This window comes from Manis javanica, chromosome X (assembly GCF_040802235.1).
Source record: "Manis javanica isolate MJ-LG chromosome X, MJ_LKY, whole genome shotgun sequence".
Lineage (NCBI taxonomy): Eukaryota > Metazoa > Chordata > Mammalia > Pholidota > Manidae > Manis > Manis javanica.
The window spans coordinates 47,089,589-47,101,945 of record NC_133174.1 but is presented as its reverse complement, the minus strand read 5'-3'; the positions used below and the strand labels follow the sequence as shown (position 1 = coordinate 47,101,945).

General features: G+C 41.5%; 1 protein-coding gene across 2 annotated transcripts in view; it reads left to right on the top strand.

The window, feature by feature from the left end:
* Nucleotides 1-1,295: 1,295 nt before the first annotated feature.
* Nucleotides 1,296-12,357, top strand: part of WNK3 (WNK lysine deficient protein kinase 3) — a 329,776-nt gene continuing 318,714 nt past the window's right edge. Inside the window, exon 1 of one of the 2 annotated variants that reach the window (XM_073227358.1) lies at nt 1,296-1,422. The gene's annotated coding sequence lies outside the window, so the exon portion shown is untranslated. Of the gene's footprint in view, nt 1,423-1,912; nt 2,318-12,357 lie in introns of those variants that run through there. The other variant, XM_037010755.2, reaches the window with a different exon arrangement.

Sequence of the window (12,357 nt, the reverse complement as noted above, 5' to 3'; positions counted from 1 at the left end):
TGTACAGCTAAGAAATGCAAAAACCTTTAAGGTAGCATGGTGCCACTATTTGGAGAAATCACACCTTGTTTCTCCAAATTTAGTCAGCAAGGAAGATCTCCACAGGTGGAACAATTGAACCTCATAGTCCTGAATTTTTTACCCTCAGAATCTCCCTCTATTGTCAAAATTGGACAGGGGGGTTTGAATTTATTAAAGGCATTATCTGTTTTCCTTGTATGTTCTGGCGATATAGGGATTAATACACAATCTTCATCAGGAAAGATGCAGAGACAAGAAACAGGGCCACAATGCTTCCCACCATTCTGCCGCATTTGGACTCTGGAAACCTCAGAGTTAAATTTGTTGATAGTTATTCAAAGAGCTGAAAAAGACTGAGGTTCTGAGGCCTATAGTAGGAAAAGAAAAAGAAGGTAGTGGAGAGACGAGAAATTGGCATAACTCAGTGACAGGGCCCTGAAGCTGCCAGTTGAAAATATTAGCCTGGCATTTTTTACACAACCTTCTACCCCCAAATCATACTGCTAAGGCTTGAAGGACATTCTGAAAGAAATCCCGCCTTTTAGGAGTTTCATTCAGGGGCTGTGACACCAGATGCAGCCTGGGGGACTGAAAAATGCATGGGCTCTGGACTGAGCCATCTGGGTTTAGGTTCTGATTTCTCCATTTATAGTTGTGTGAACTTGGGCAAGTCTCGTCCACTTTGCCCTCCCAGAGCCTCACTTTACTCCTCGGTGGAGCCAGGATTGTTTGTGCGAGAATGATGGAAACAATTCTGTACAGTGCCTGATCAGTGCAGAAAGCAGTTCTTAAATAAAGCCGCTGTGTCGAGGTTAATATGCAGTGAAGGTTCGAAGGAGGTAACATTCACTGCCAAATCTGGGAAGTGGCCCTTGCAGACGGAAAGTCAGCCTCCCCGGGAAGGTGGCTGTTTCGCATGCGCGCAGTCTAGGAGTCCAGCGGTGCAGCAGGGGGCGGGGCCAGGTTTCTGAAGGGTTGCTATGGCACCGAGGGGCCAGGGGTAGGTTAACCAACCCCTTAAAATATTACTCCCTCCCGCTCCCGCCGCCGCTTGGGCTAAGGGCCATTGTTCTCGCAAAATGGCGTCGGTAATTCCCCTCCTGGTCGGAGGCCTCAGAGAGGCTGAGGGGAAGGTGAGAACAAAGACTACAATTCCCAGGGTACACCGCACCCACCAGAAAGGCGCAGGGCACGTGCCCAGGCCCAGCGGTTACATGCCGTCAAAAATCCGTTTCATAGCTTCCCTTTCCCATCCCGGCCTTCGTTGTTGCCCAGCCCCCGCGCGCGCGCACTGCAGTCTTGGGGGGTGGGGGGACATACCGTGGCCGTTGCCCTCGCAACGTAACCAGGAGACCGGTATTTGTAAATCTGTGCTTCGATTTCTAATCACGAAGTCGGCAGGTATGGGTCTCGCGAGAAAAGCCGGGAGTTGGGAAAAGGCAGATGGGGTGTTGGGTGAGGTGGTGGCGGGTACCACATCTCCTTAGAGTTACTGCATTTGGAGGCTGGCGTAAAAATTGAGGGTGGACGGTGGGTGGCTAGGAAGTAGTGTGTGCTTGTACCTTTTTTTTTTGTTTGTTTGTTTTTAGGGGAAGAGGGCAAAGCAGCTGTGGAAAGAAAGCATTTGAACACAGGCGGTGTCACGCGTAGCTCCTCACTGACTTCCTTTTTTGGAAAGATGCCTTTCTCCTCCTCAATGCGCATCCCTCGCTCCCGCTGCGTTAAAGAGGGCGGGGGAGGAGTGCGCAAGCTCCAGTTGGCTAGCCACTAGGCACCTCGCAGCGAGAGGGGCCAGTCGGAGTTGGGACGCTCTGTTTTCTCTGCCCCTCCCCCTCTCCCCCCGCCCCTCCCCTCTCCCCCCGCCCCTCCCCTCTCCCCCCGCCCCTCCCCTCTCCCCTTCCCAACCCCCGTCCCTTCCCCGTCCCTCTTCCGCCCCCTTCTCCTACCCATCTGAAGTCCCAGGCTGGAGTACGCGTGCGCCTGCTCCGCTCCCGGGCCAGCGAGAGCGTGGGTTAGTACCCAGCTCCCCAAACCCCGCCTGCTCTTTCTTTACCTACCGGCAGTCTCTGGTCCGGTGGGCTTGCAGGGAGTCGGTCGCGCGCGCACGCGCGTACGACGCGGAGCGGAGCCCGAGACATCCTGGGGGGGTGTAAGAAGCATCGGAGGAGGCTTTAGAGGAGGAGGAGGCGGTGTGTGTATACGTGTGTGTTCGCCTGTGTGGCTCCTTGAGGGGTGATCGGAGGCTTAAGAGGGCGAGGAAGAAGCGAAAAGAGATTCTCCGAGACCCTCTAATCTGGTGAGAGTCCCAGGCCCGCCGGGCTCTGGGAGAGAGGGAGGAGGCCGGGGGGCGTGTCTGGGATCGCGCTGGGAGATGAATGGGCCGGGGATGAATGGAGGCAGGCAGCCGCGGCCAAGAGTCTGTTCGGAGTAAGCGCCCTGATGGGGGGCGTCTTGACCGAGACAGGGTGGTTGCTGTCAGTCACCAAGAGGTATGGGACGAGGCCGGGCTCGGGTCTAAGGGATTGTCTAGCTGCTGTCGGTGTGAGCGAACAGGCGGAGAGGAAAATTAAGAGGGGAAAATTGGAGAAGGGCAGGTTTGATGTTGAGCTGCATTTTTTGTCTTCTTTTTTGTTTTTGCTGAGGGGGTGGCAACTTTGGGAGTTGATGGAAAACGAGAGGATGGAAAAGGTGAGGAGGATAAATGAGGGGGCCCGAGAGACGGTCTACAATGGACCTAGAGTGATCATTTAACTGAGATTGAGGCTACTGAAAGGGAAGATCGCTTCGAATGTGGGATGTTGAGTTTCCGTGGGTAATGGGGTGGGGGAAAGTTGATTGAATTTGTAGATAATCATTGATGTGTGAAGGTCAATAGCACTGGATCGGGGTGAGGGATATTGCTGGCTATTTGTGTAAATGGATTAGGTTCAGGGAGATTGGGAGGTGTTATTTGGTGTGTTCTGTGACTGACAGGTTGAGGATGAGAAGGTATGATGGGGTTAGGATAGAAGTGCTGAGGTGGCTTCTCTGTACTGAAAGAGGTTTTGTTTGCCTAACTAAAGAGTGGTGAAACATTTACGTAGTGAGGTGTGGGTAGAAATCCTGCACGTGTGTATTTCCATATCGTAGGGGTTGATAGACCTTGTTAAAGTGAAATCGAACCCTCAAAACAGATGTGTGAGTGGTGCGGCTATTCCTTCTTAAGAGTTACTATTGACTGAAGCAGTTATATAAATAAATAGCCTTTAATAAAGTTGGGAATAGTGATTGTATCCAGTTTTAACCTGGAGACATTGTTAGCCTATTATTCACGAGATAAGTAAGTTGTAATACCAGGAGGACTTTTGAAGAGGTCTCAGTATATGACACAGAGCAGCAGGTGTCTTTTAGACAGATTCTAATTTTTGGATTGATGAGTTTGAAAATAGTTTAAATTCAACAGTCCAAAGGAAAGATACGTTGCATTACAGGATAGCTAAAATGCACTAAAGCTGAATGCTAAAATAATTAAACGATATTTTTCCTGTCGTTTTGAATTTACCTTGTCTGAAATTTTTTTTTTTTTTTGGTGTGACTTTAAATAACAGCAGATTACTTGGACATTTTGTTCTCTGAATACATTACTTCTGGTACGGATGTCTTGTGATGGTGTCATTCCTTCTGGGTCAAGTTTAATAGTTATGGATTTTTAACTTGTCATGGTTACCTTTTACAAACTTTACTGACATATTCATTTAACTTGGAAATGTTGCAAATTTGAGAACATTCCCATGCCCTTTTTCTTTTATTCTGCTTTGATATTGTAAACAGTGTAACCCTTGTTTTGGCTACCCAGGGTTTAAACACAAAAGTTGATGCTATGTTCATATTCTCTTAGATTAAGAGGAATACTTAGTGTATTAAATGGTATAGTGGAAGTATAAATGCAAAACTGAGAGCCTGAAAATGTTACACCAACTCTGACAGGCAAGGTGGTCTCCCAGTTTTGAACTAGATGTTCCTGGAGTAGAAGAACTTTAAAGTATTGAGAATGGAAAGTGTAAGCCTGGCAAACTTGAGGAGTGAAATGAGATAAGGTTGGAATCTCTGAGGCTGGGGTGATGAACTACTCTACAGAATTAGGAGCCCTTTACTGTTTAAGAAGGGGAATAACATAAGCAGATTTGTGGTGGTCATCTTCTGTGCCCTTGCTTCTAATAATCACAGGCCCTCAACCTGAACTCTCTCTCGCTCTCCCTTCCCTTTGAATTTGAACTCATTCTTTTTAGACTAAACTCTGTCATTAACTGTTCCTGAAAGCCTTTCCTGTGCCCCCTTTTTTCCTTTCGCAGTATTTCCTGCCAAGTTAGGTTAGGTTGCCCCTCTTTAGTCGTTCCATCACACCGTGCACATATTTTTATTACTGTACTTCTACAGTACAGTAGAAGGAAAGGGAGGCAGGCAGGAAAGTTATTTTCCTTTTTAACCTGAGAAAGAAAGTTCAGAAAAATAAGACTTGCCCTAGTAAGTACGTGGTAGGACACTGGAGCTCTGACTTACAGACCAATATTGATCCTCATATCACAGGTCTACATTTGTTAATGTAATTATTCTACAGTGTTTTAGGAGTTAAATTTCTGTATTGTGGACTTCAACTTTCTTCTGTAAAGTGGATGAATTTTTCATTAAAGTTTCCATCTCATAGCCAGCAAATGATAAAACCAATGGTTGCAAAGAACTGGAGTAGTCAGAAGAAAATGAGAACTGCTGTATTACTAGCAGATTTCTAGTCAGATAATTTACTTTAATTAATGGAGGGCCTAAATTTTTGTATCTATGTTTGGGGGGTGGGGATTGTGTGTAAGAAAAAACGCCTTCCTTTCTGAGTCTTCCCTCTTAGTATAAGTAGACCAGCTCTTATTTGTAGATATACTTGATTATGTCTTTTGGCTAAAAGCCAGAATACTTTCAGAGGGGTGGGTCTTTCCATTTTTGTTTAAGATAGCAAAATTTATGGCTCTGCTAGGAGATATATGATAACTGTGAAGGACATCTGTAAAGACATTCATTCAGAAATTCCAAAAGCTTCAAAAGTACAATTTGATGCCATTTTTAATTGTTTTGGTAGAGGTTGTCGTGAGATAATTTAGTTTGGGAAATGTTGTGATTAATTTACTGCAGAAGTAAGCCTTTTAATATCCCTTTCTTCCAGGGATATATTTTTTTCATGAACTTTGAAAAATAGAAATGAAGTAACATTGTTTTTTGTGTTTTAGCCTGGTAATTCTTTTACTGTGATAGAATTCACATAAAATTTACCATTTTAGAATGTACAGTTCAGTGGCATTTAGTACCTTCATGGTGTTGCACATCTAGTTCTAAAACATTTTCATCACCCTGAAAGGACATCCTGTGCCCATTAAGCAGTCATTGCCTATTCCTCTTTCCCTCCAGCCCCACGCAACCACTAACCTGCTGTCAATGGATTTGCCTATTCTGGATATTTCATATAAATGGAATTATACAATGCATGGCCTTTGTGTTTTGCTTTTTTCACATTATGTGTTTTGAGGTTCACTCACATTGTGGCATATATCTGTACTCTATTCCTTTTTATGGCTAAATAATATTCTATTTTATGGATATTCTATATTTTGTTTATTAGTTCATGGACATTTGGGATCTTTCTACCTTTTTGGCTTTTGTGAATAATGCTGGTATGAATATTTGTGTACAAGTTTATGTTTAAATACTGGTTTTCAATTCTTCTGGGTATGTACCTGGGAGTGGAATTACCAGGTCATATGATAATTGTATGTTGAACTTGTCGAGGAGCCACCAAACTGTTTTCCACATTCCTACCAACAATGTATAAGGGTTCCATTTTACATTCCCACCGGCAGGGTTTAAGGATTCCAATTTCTCTACATCCTCACTAACATTTATTTCTTCTGAATTTTATGTGTGTGTGTGTTTTATAGCCCATTCTAATGTGTGTGAAGTGGTATCTCATTGTGGTTTTGATTTGCATTTCCCTAATGATTAGCGATGTGGAGCATCTTTTCCTGTGCTCCTTGGCTATTTGAATTTCTTCTTTGGAAAGATGTCTACTTAAGTCCTTTGCCCATTTATAAATTCAGTTATCTTTTTATTGTTGAGTTTTAAGTGTTTTCAAAGAATATAGTCTAGATACTAGACCCTGATCAGATACATTTGCAATGATTTGCGAATATTTTCTTCCATTCTGTAAGGCGTCTTTTTACTTTCCTTGATAGTGTCTTTTTATGCAAAAAAAGTTTTGAAATTTGATGAAGGCCAATTTATCTATTTTTTTCTTTTGTTGCTTTTGCTTTCAGTGTTATATTTAAAAAAACTACTGCCAAATTCAAGATCATTAAGATTTACCCCTTTGTTTTCTTTGAAGAGTTTTATAGTTTTAATATTTAGATCTGTCATCTATTTTGAGTCAGTTCTTTTATATATGGTATGAGGGACAGGTCCAGCTTTTCATTCTTTTGCATGTGGGTTATCTTCAAGTATTTTAAACTATAAAATACATAATACACAATGCTATACATGTATATTAGTTACAGGAAGCTATTTTGTGGTGCTATCTAATCACTCTTTGGGCAGTTGTGAGGAAGAAATGTTTCTAAGTGCATTTTCGAATGTCATGCCTTATATTTGAAGTTTAGAGATATTCTAAAGCTCTTTATGAGTCAGTAAGACTTTTATGATCAGGAAACTTCAATATGTCAAGCTAGACAGTCCTTATGCTAAAGTTACATATGTGATTTTTTAAAAATGAAGAGTATTAGTTTTGTTTTGAAATTGTGTAGGGTGAAATTTTTGCTTAAAACTAGGAAAAAAAGCAGATTTAGTTTGTAATTAACCAGAAATGTGGCATTAGATTTGTCTTAATAGTAATCATATCTGTGTGTTATATAGTTTATGATTGTGAACCAACTTCTTCACAAAAATTTAGTACCTTGTAGAGACTTTTTATTTGTATCTTAGACTATCATCACCCGTTACAGTATCCTATTTATTTAGAAATAATAGAAGATTATTTTAGTTTAGTTCCTTGTTAAAACGAGAATTAAAGTTTAGCACAGCACAATTGGTTGGTAAATCTCAGCTTCTAGTTAAGCATAATTAAAACAGGGACATTATTTTGAATTTTTTTAAATACTAGAGGATGTGTTTTAATTCAAGAATGGTTAAACACTAGGGGATGTGTTTTAATTCAAGAATGGGAAATCTGCTTGATCAACCCCAAGACCAATGAGGTGATAGTTCAGCTCTGATTATATCTACTGCTGCCCAGAGAATAATTTTTGCCCTGCTGGACTGCTGTGGCATTTCCATTCAGAGTTAGCCTTTGAAGGTTTCTGGCAACAGAAAAATCCCTTATCAACCTTCCATTTGCTAAGCAACCTTTCAAACTTTCAAATATACTGATAACTTACTCTGAAGCTGTTAGCCCAGGATAATTGTAGAGTATGATTTACCCAACATTTGTAGGTTCTACCATTTATTCAACAAATTTTTATTGCCTTCCTGCAGTGTGGCAGGGTTGATGTGTTGGGGATAGATGAAAGGAAGCACACCAGGCAATGATCCTGCCCTCCATTACAGTGGAGAATGGCAGATGGTCAACAAATATTTCACAGAATAACTGCTAAGAAGAAATTTTTTAAAAGGGTGCTGGGATGTTGGGGAGGAGCCTCTTTAGCTCAGATGGTTAGTTTGGAAAGGTGCTTTGAGGAGGTGACTTTGAACAGACATCCCATGTTAAGAGATCAACAATTCTTAGTATCCCTTCTATTAATTGTTATTTTGTTAAATTGTTAATTTATTCCTTTTAAAATAATACTTTAAGTTTGTTAATATTTAAAATGTGTAAGTTACTGCTTTTCATTTCTGAGGAGGAAAAAAACAGGTACATTCCTTATGAGAAGAGATAGCTTTCCTGAGTAGAAATGTCACTGGAGTAGTAGTCAGCCTGGGTTATGGTCTTGCCTCAGTATAATCTTGTGAGAGTTTGTAAGCATCTGTTTCCTTATTTGTTACTAAACAAAACAAAAGCCTTACCTATTTTGCAGGGTTTCTTTGCTAACTGAAAGAGAAAATATATTTTGTAAATTATATAGCTACTAGATCAAGCGGTATTTCTGTTTTTAGTTGTTTGAGGAACCTCCATACTTATTTCCACAGTTGCGGCACCAATTTACATTCCCACCCACACTGTAGGATTCCCATTCCTCTGCATCCTCACCAACACTTGTTATTTCTTGTCTTCTGGATAGTGGCCATTCTAACTGGTATGAGGTGATACCTCATTGTGGTTTTGATTTGCATTTCCCTGATGATTAGCGATGTGGAGCATCTTTTCATGTGCCTGTTGGCCATTTATATTTATTTTCTGGAGAAATGCCTGTTCAGGTCCTCTGCCCATTTTTTAATCGGGTTACTTGTTTTTTGGGTGTTGAGGTGTATGAGTTCTTTCTATATTTTAGATGTTAGCCCCTTATCAAATGAGTCATTTATTAATATATTCTCCCATACTGTAGGTTGCCTTTTATTTCTGCTGATGGTGTCCTTTGCTGTACAGAAGCTTTAGTTTGATGTAGTTCCACTTGTTGATTTTTGATTTTGTTCCAGCCATAAAATGAAAAGAAATCCTCCCATTTGCAACAACATTGGATCTAGAGGGTATTATGCTCAGTGAAATAAGCCAGGTAGAAAAAGACAAATATCATATGATTTCACTTACTTGTGGAATATAAAAACAAAGCAAACCAGAAGGAACAAAACAGCAGCAGACTCATAGACACTGAGAAGTGACTAAGGTTACCAAGTGGGAGGTGTTGGGGCAGGTGGGTGGGGGAGGGCAAGGAGGATAAAGGGCCACAATAATTCTCAATCACAATATATGTTTGTCAAGGGGACGGTAGCAGAGCATGGAGAATACAGTCATTGATTCTGTAACATCTTACTGCATTGATAGATAGGTACGGCACTAGAAGGGGTGAGAATTTAATAATATGGGTAACTGTTGAATCACTATGTTGTACATTTGAAACCAATATAAGATTATGTATCAATAATACTTCAATAAAATAAAAGTAAATAAAAGTTCTCATCACAAAAAAATATATAGCTATGTATGAAATGCAGTGTATTCTATTAATATATTTTTGAAGGCAAAGTTTCTCAACTGAGAAATGTTTTCCTACTGATTTAAAGCTTTTATGTCTCTACTCATCTGGTAAATATTAGCACCAAATGTCTAAGCTCATTAATTAATCAGGAGGGTTTGGGTTCTTAGAAAGTGGTAGTGTGGTAGAAAGTAAGTTGGATCTGGAGCTAGAAAACTGGGGTGCCAGAGTTCTCCCTTTCACTTACTAGCTTTGTGACTTTGGTAAAACACTAAACTTCTCTGAGCTTTCCTAATTTTCAGAGTTCAGGCTAATACCAAGTATCTCAGGGTTGTTAGGAGTAATTGAATTAAATAGATGAAGTTCTTTTGAAAACTATAAAACAAGGTTTGAAAAAACTGGGGCCTTAGAGTATGTATTGCAATGATTCAGCTCCACTATTGTGGTAGCCATTAGGTAGTAGATAATGAATTAGTAAGGCTATGTTCCAGTAAAACTATTTATGAACACTGAAATATGAATTTCGAATAATTTTCATGTATCATGAAATACCATTCTTTTGATTTTTTTCAACCATTTAAAAATGTAAAAATGTTTTTAAGCTCACCTGTTCTATAAAAACAGGTAGTGAAGTGAGGTGAGTTTGGCCTGAGGACTGTATGTAGTTTGGCCATCACTGTTACAGAGGATTAGGCAGAGTAAGGTGTTAATTAGGGATTCACAGATAGGTGATTGTAAAATAAAAATTGATGGAGATGATTTCAACCCCTTTTCTAACATGAGTCCACAAATTTTTTCACATAAAATGGACATCTTTACTTGAGGAAATAACATTGACAAAGCTAACTGGAGAATGAAAGTGAGAAAGAGTATCATTTTAGTGTTATAAACTCCCAAGGACTGTGATGTGGTTGTACAGTGCAACCACAATTCAGGGTTGCCATTCAGGGTTGTGAATGCATGTGGCTCCAAGTCATGTGTGGTCCCATATTATGAGTAGTTAAGAGTGGTCTTGGGAGTCAGATACCTGGGTTGAATTCTGGCCCTGGTTTTTACTAGCTATGTGATCTTAGGCAAGTTAATTTAGCTTTTTGAGCCTAATCTCATCATTTGTAAAATGGGAATAAATATTGTTTACCTCAAGAATCTTGTGACAAACATGAGAAAACGCATGTAATGGCTTGGAGTGCTCAACGCAAAGCAGTCAGTAAGTGTGAACTGATAATATTCACTAGGATATGTGTTGTATATGTCTAATTTGTTTTGTCCTTGCTTCAGTTGTGTTAATAAATTATAATACCCTCCAAATGATTTCACTTATTTGTGAGGTATGAAGAGAAAGCAAAACAGAAGGAAAAAAACAGCAGTAGACTCATACACACTGAGAAGTGACTAGTGGTTACCAAGGGGGAGGGGTTGGGATGGGTGGTAGAGGAAGGATGAGGTGGATAAAGGGGCACAATAATCCTCTATCACAATATAGGCTAGTTATGGGGGATGGTAGTACATCATGGAGAATACAGTTCATGGTTCTGTAACATCTTACTAGGTTGATAGATAGTAACTGCACTAGAGGGGGTGAAGATTTTTTGGGAACTGTTGAACCACTGTGTTGTATATTTGAAACCGACATAAGACTCTATATCAATGATACTTTAATTTAAAAAAATTGTGGATTGGGAGGAACCAAGATGGCGGCATGAGTAGGGCAGTGGAAATCTCCTCCCAAAACCATATATATTTTTGAAAATACAACAAATACAGCTATTCCTAAAAGAGAGACCAGAAGATACAGTACAACAGCCAGGCTACGTCTACACCTGCGAGAACCCAGCACCTCATGAAGGGGGTAAGATACAAGTCGAGGTCTGGAGGGACCCGAGCGTGCCCCCCATCTCAGCTCCCCAGTGGGAGGAGAGGAGTTGAAGTGGGGAGGGAGTGGGAGCCCAGGACTGCTAAATACCCAGCCCTGGTCATCCACACTGGGAGCGCAGACACACAGTGCATGGTGTGCTGGATACTAGGGAAACGGAACAGTAAAACCTGCGAGCGGGTTCCCAAAGCTGGTGCCCATGGGACAAAAGAAAAGCAAGCACTTTTTGAAAGTCTTGAGGGACAAGAGCCTCACAGCTGGACGGAAGTGTCCTGGCACACTCAGCCCGGCAGCTGGGAATCCCGGGGAACTCTGGGCACCATAACCCCCTGGGCAGCAGCGCAGCTCTGAGGCCCTCCACGGAGAAAAACAGCCTCCTGCCCATTCCCCCTCCGGCATGGCCCCTCCAAAGTGGAGCAGCAGCCTGAGATGGGCCATGCCCACATCAGCCACGCAGAGCCTCCCCCACAGCCACCCGGGCCAGACTCAAAGACCCCGTCAGTGTGCAGCTTCCCAGCACAAGCCGCTAGGGTTTGCCGTTCTTGCAGGAGAGGAAGGCGACAAGCAAGCAGGAAGGGACTTTGTTCTCCCAGCTAACACATGTGCCAACTGCCTACAACTACCTCTATCACCATGAAAAGGCAGAAGAATTTGATCCAAACCAGAATCACACAGATCCCCTGAGAGGGAACCTGGGGAGAAAGATTTAAACAATCTTCCTGAAAAAGAATTCAAAATAAAGGTCATAACCATGCTGATGGAGCTGCAGAGAAAAACACAAGAGCTAATGGGTAAAGTTGGGAGGGAGAATACAGAAATAAAACAATCTCTGGAAGGACTTCAAGGAGAATGGACAAGGTTCAAGAGGCCATTAATGGAATAGAAATCAGAGAACAGGAATGCATAGGAGCTGACAACAGAGAGAGATAAAAGAATTTCCAGGAATGAAAGAATATTAAGAGAATTGTGTGACCAATCCAAATGGAACAGTTTCTGCATTATAGGGGTACCAGAAGAAGAAGAGAGAGAAAAAGGGATAGAAAGTGTCTTTGAAGAAATGATTGCTGAAAACTTCCCCAAACTGGGGGAGGAAATACTTGGTCAGACCACAGAAACACACAGAACTCCCATGACAAGGGACCCAAGGAGGACAACACCAAGACACATAATATTTAAAATGGCAAAGATCAAGGACAAGGACAGAGTATTAAAGGCAGCCAGAGAGAGATAAATGGACACCTACAAAGTAAAACTGATCAGGCTATCATCAGACTTCTCAACAGAAACCTTACAGGCCAGAAGAGAATTGGCATGATATATTTA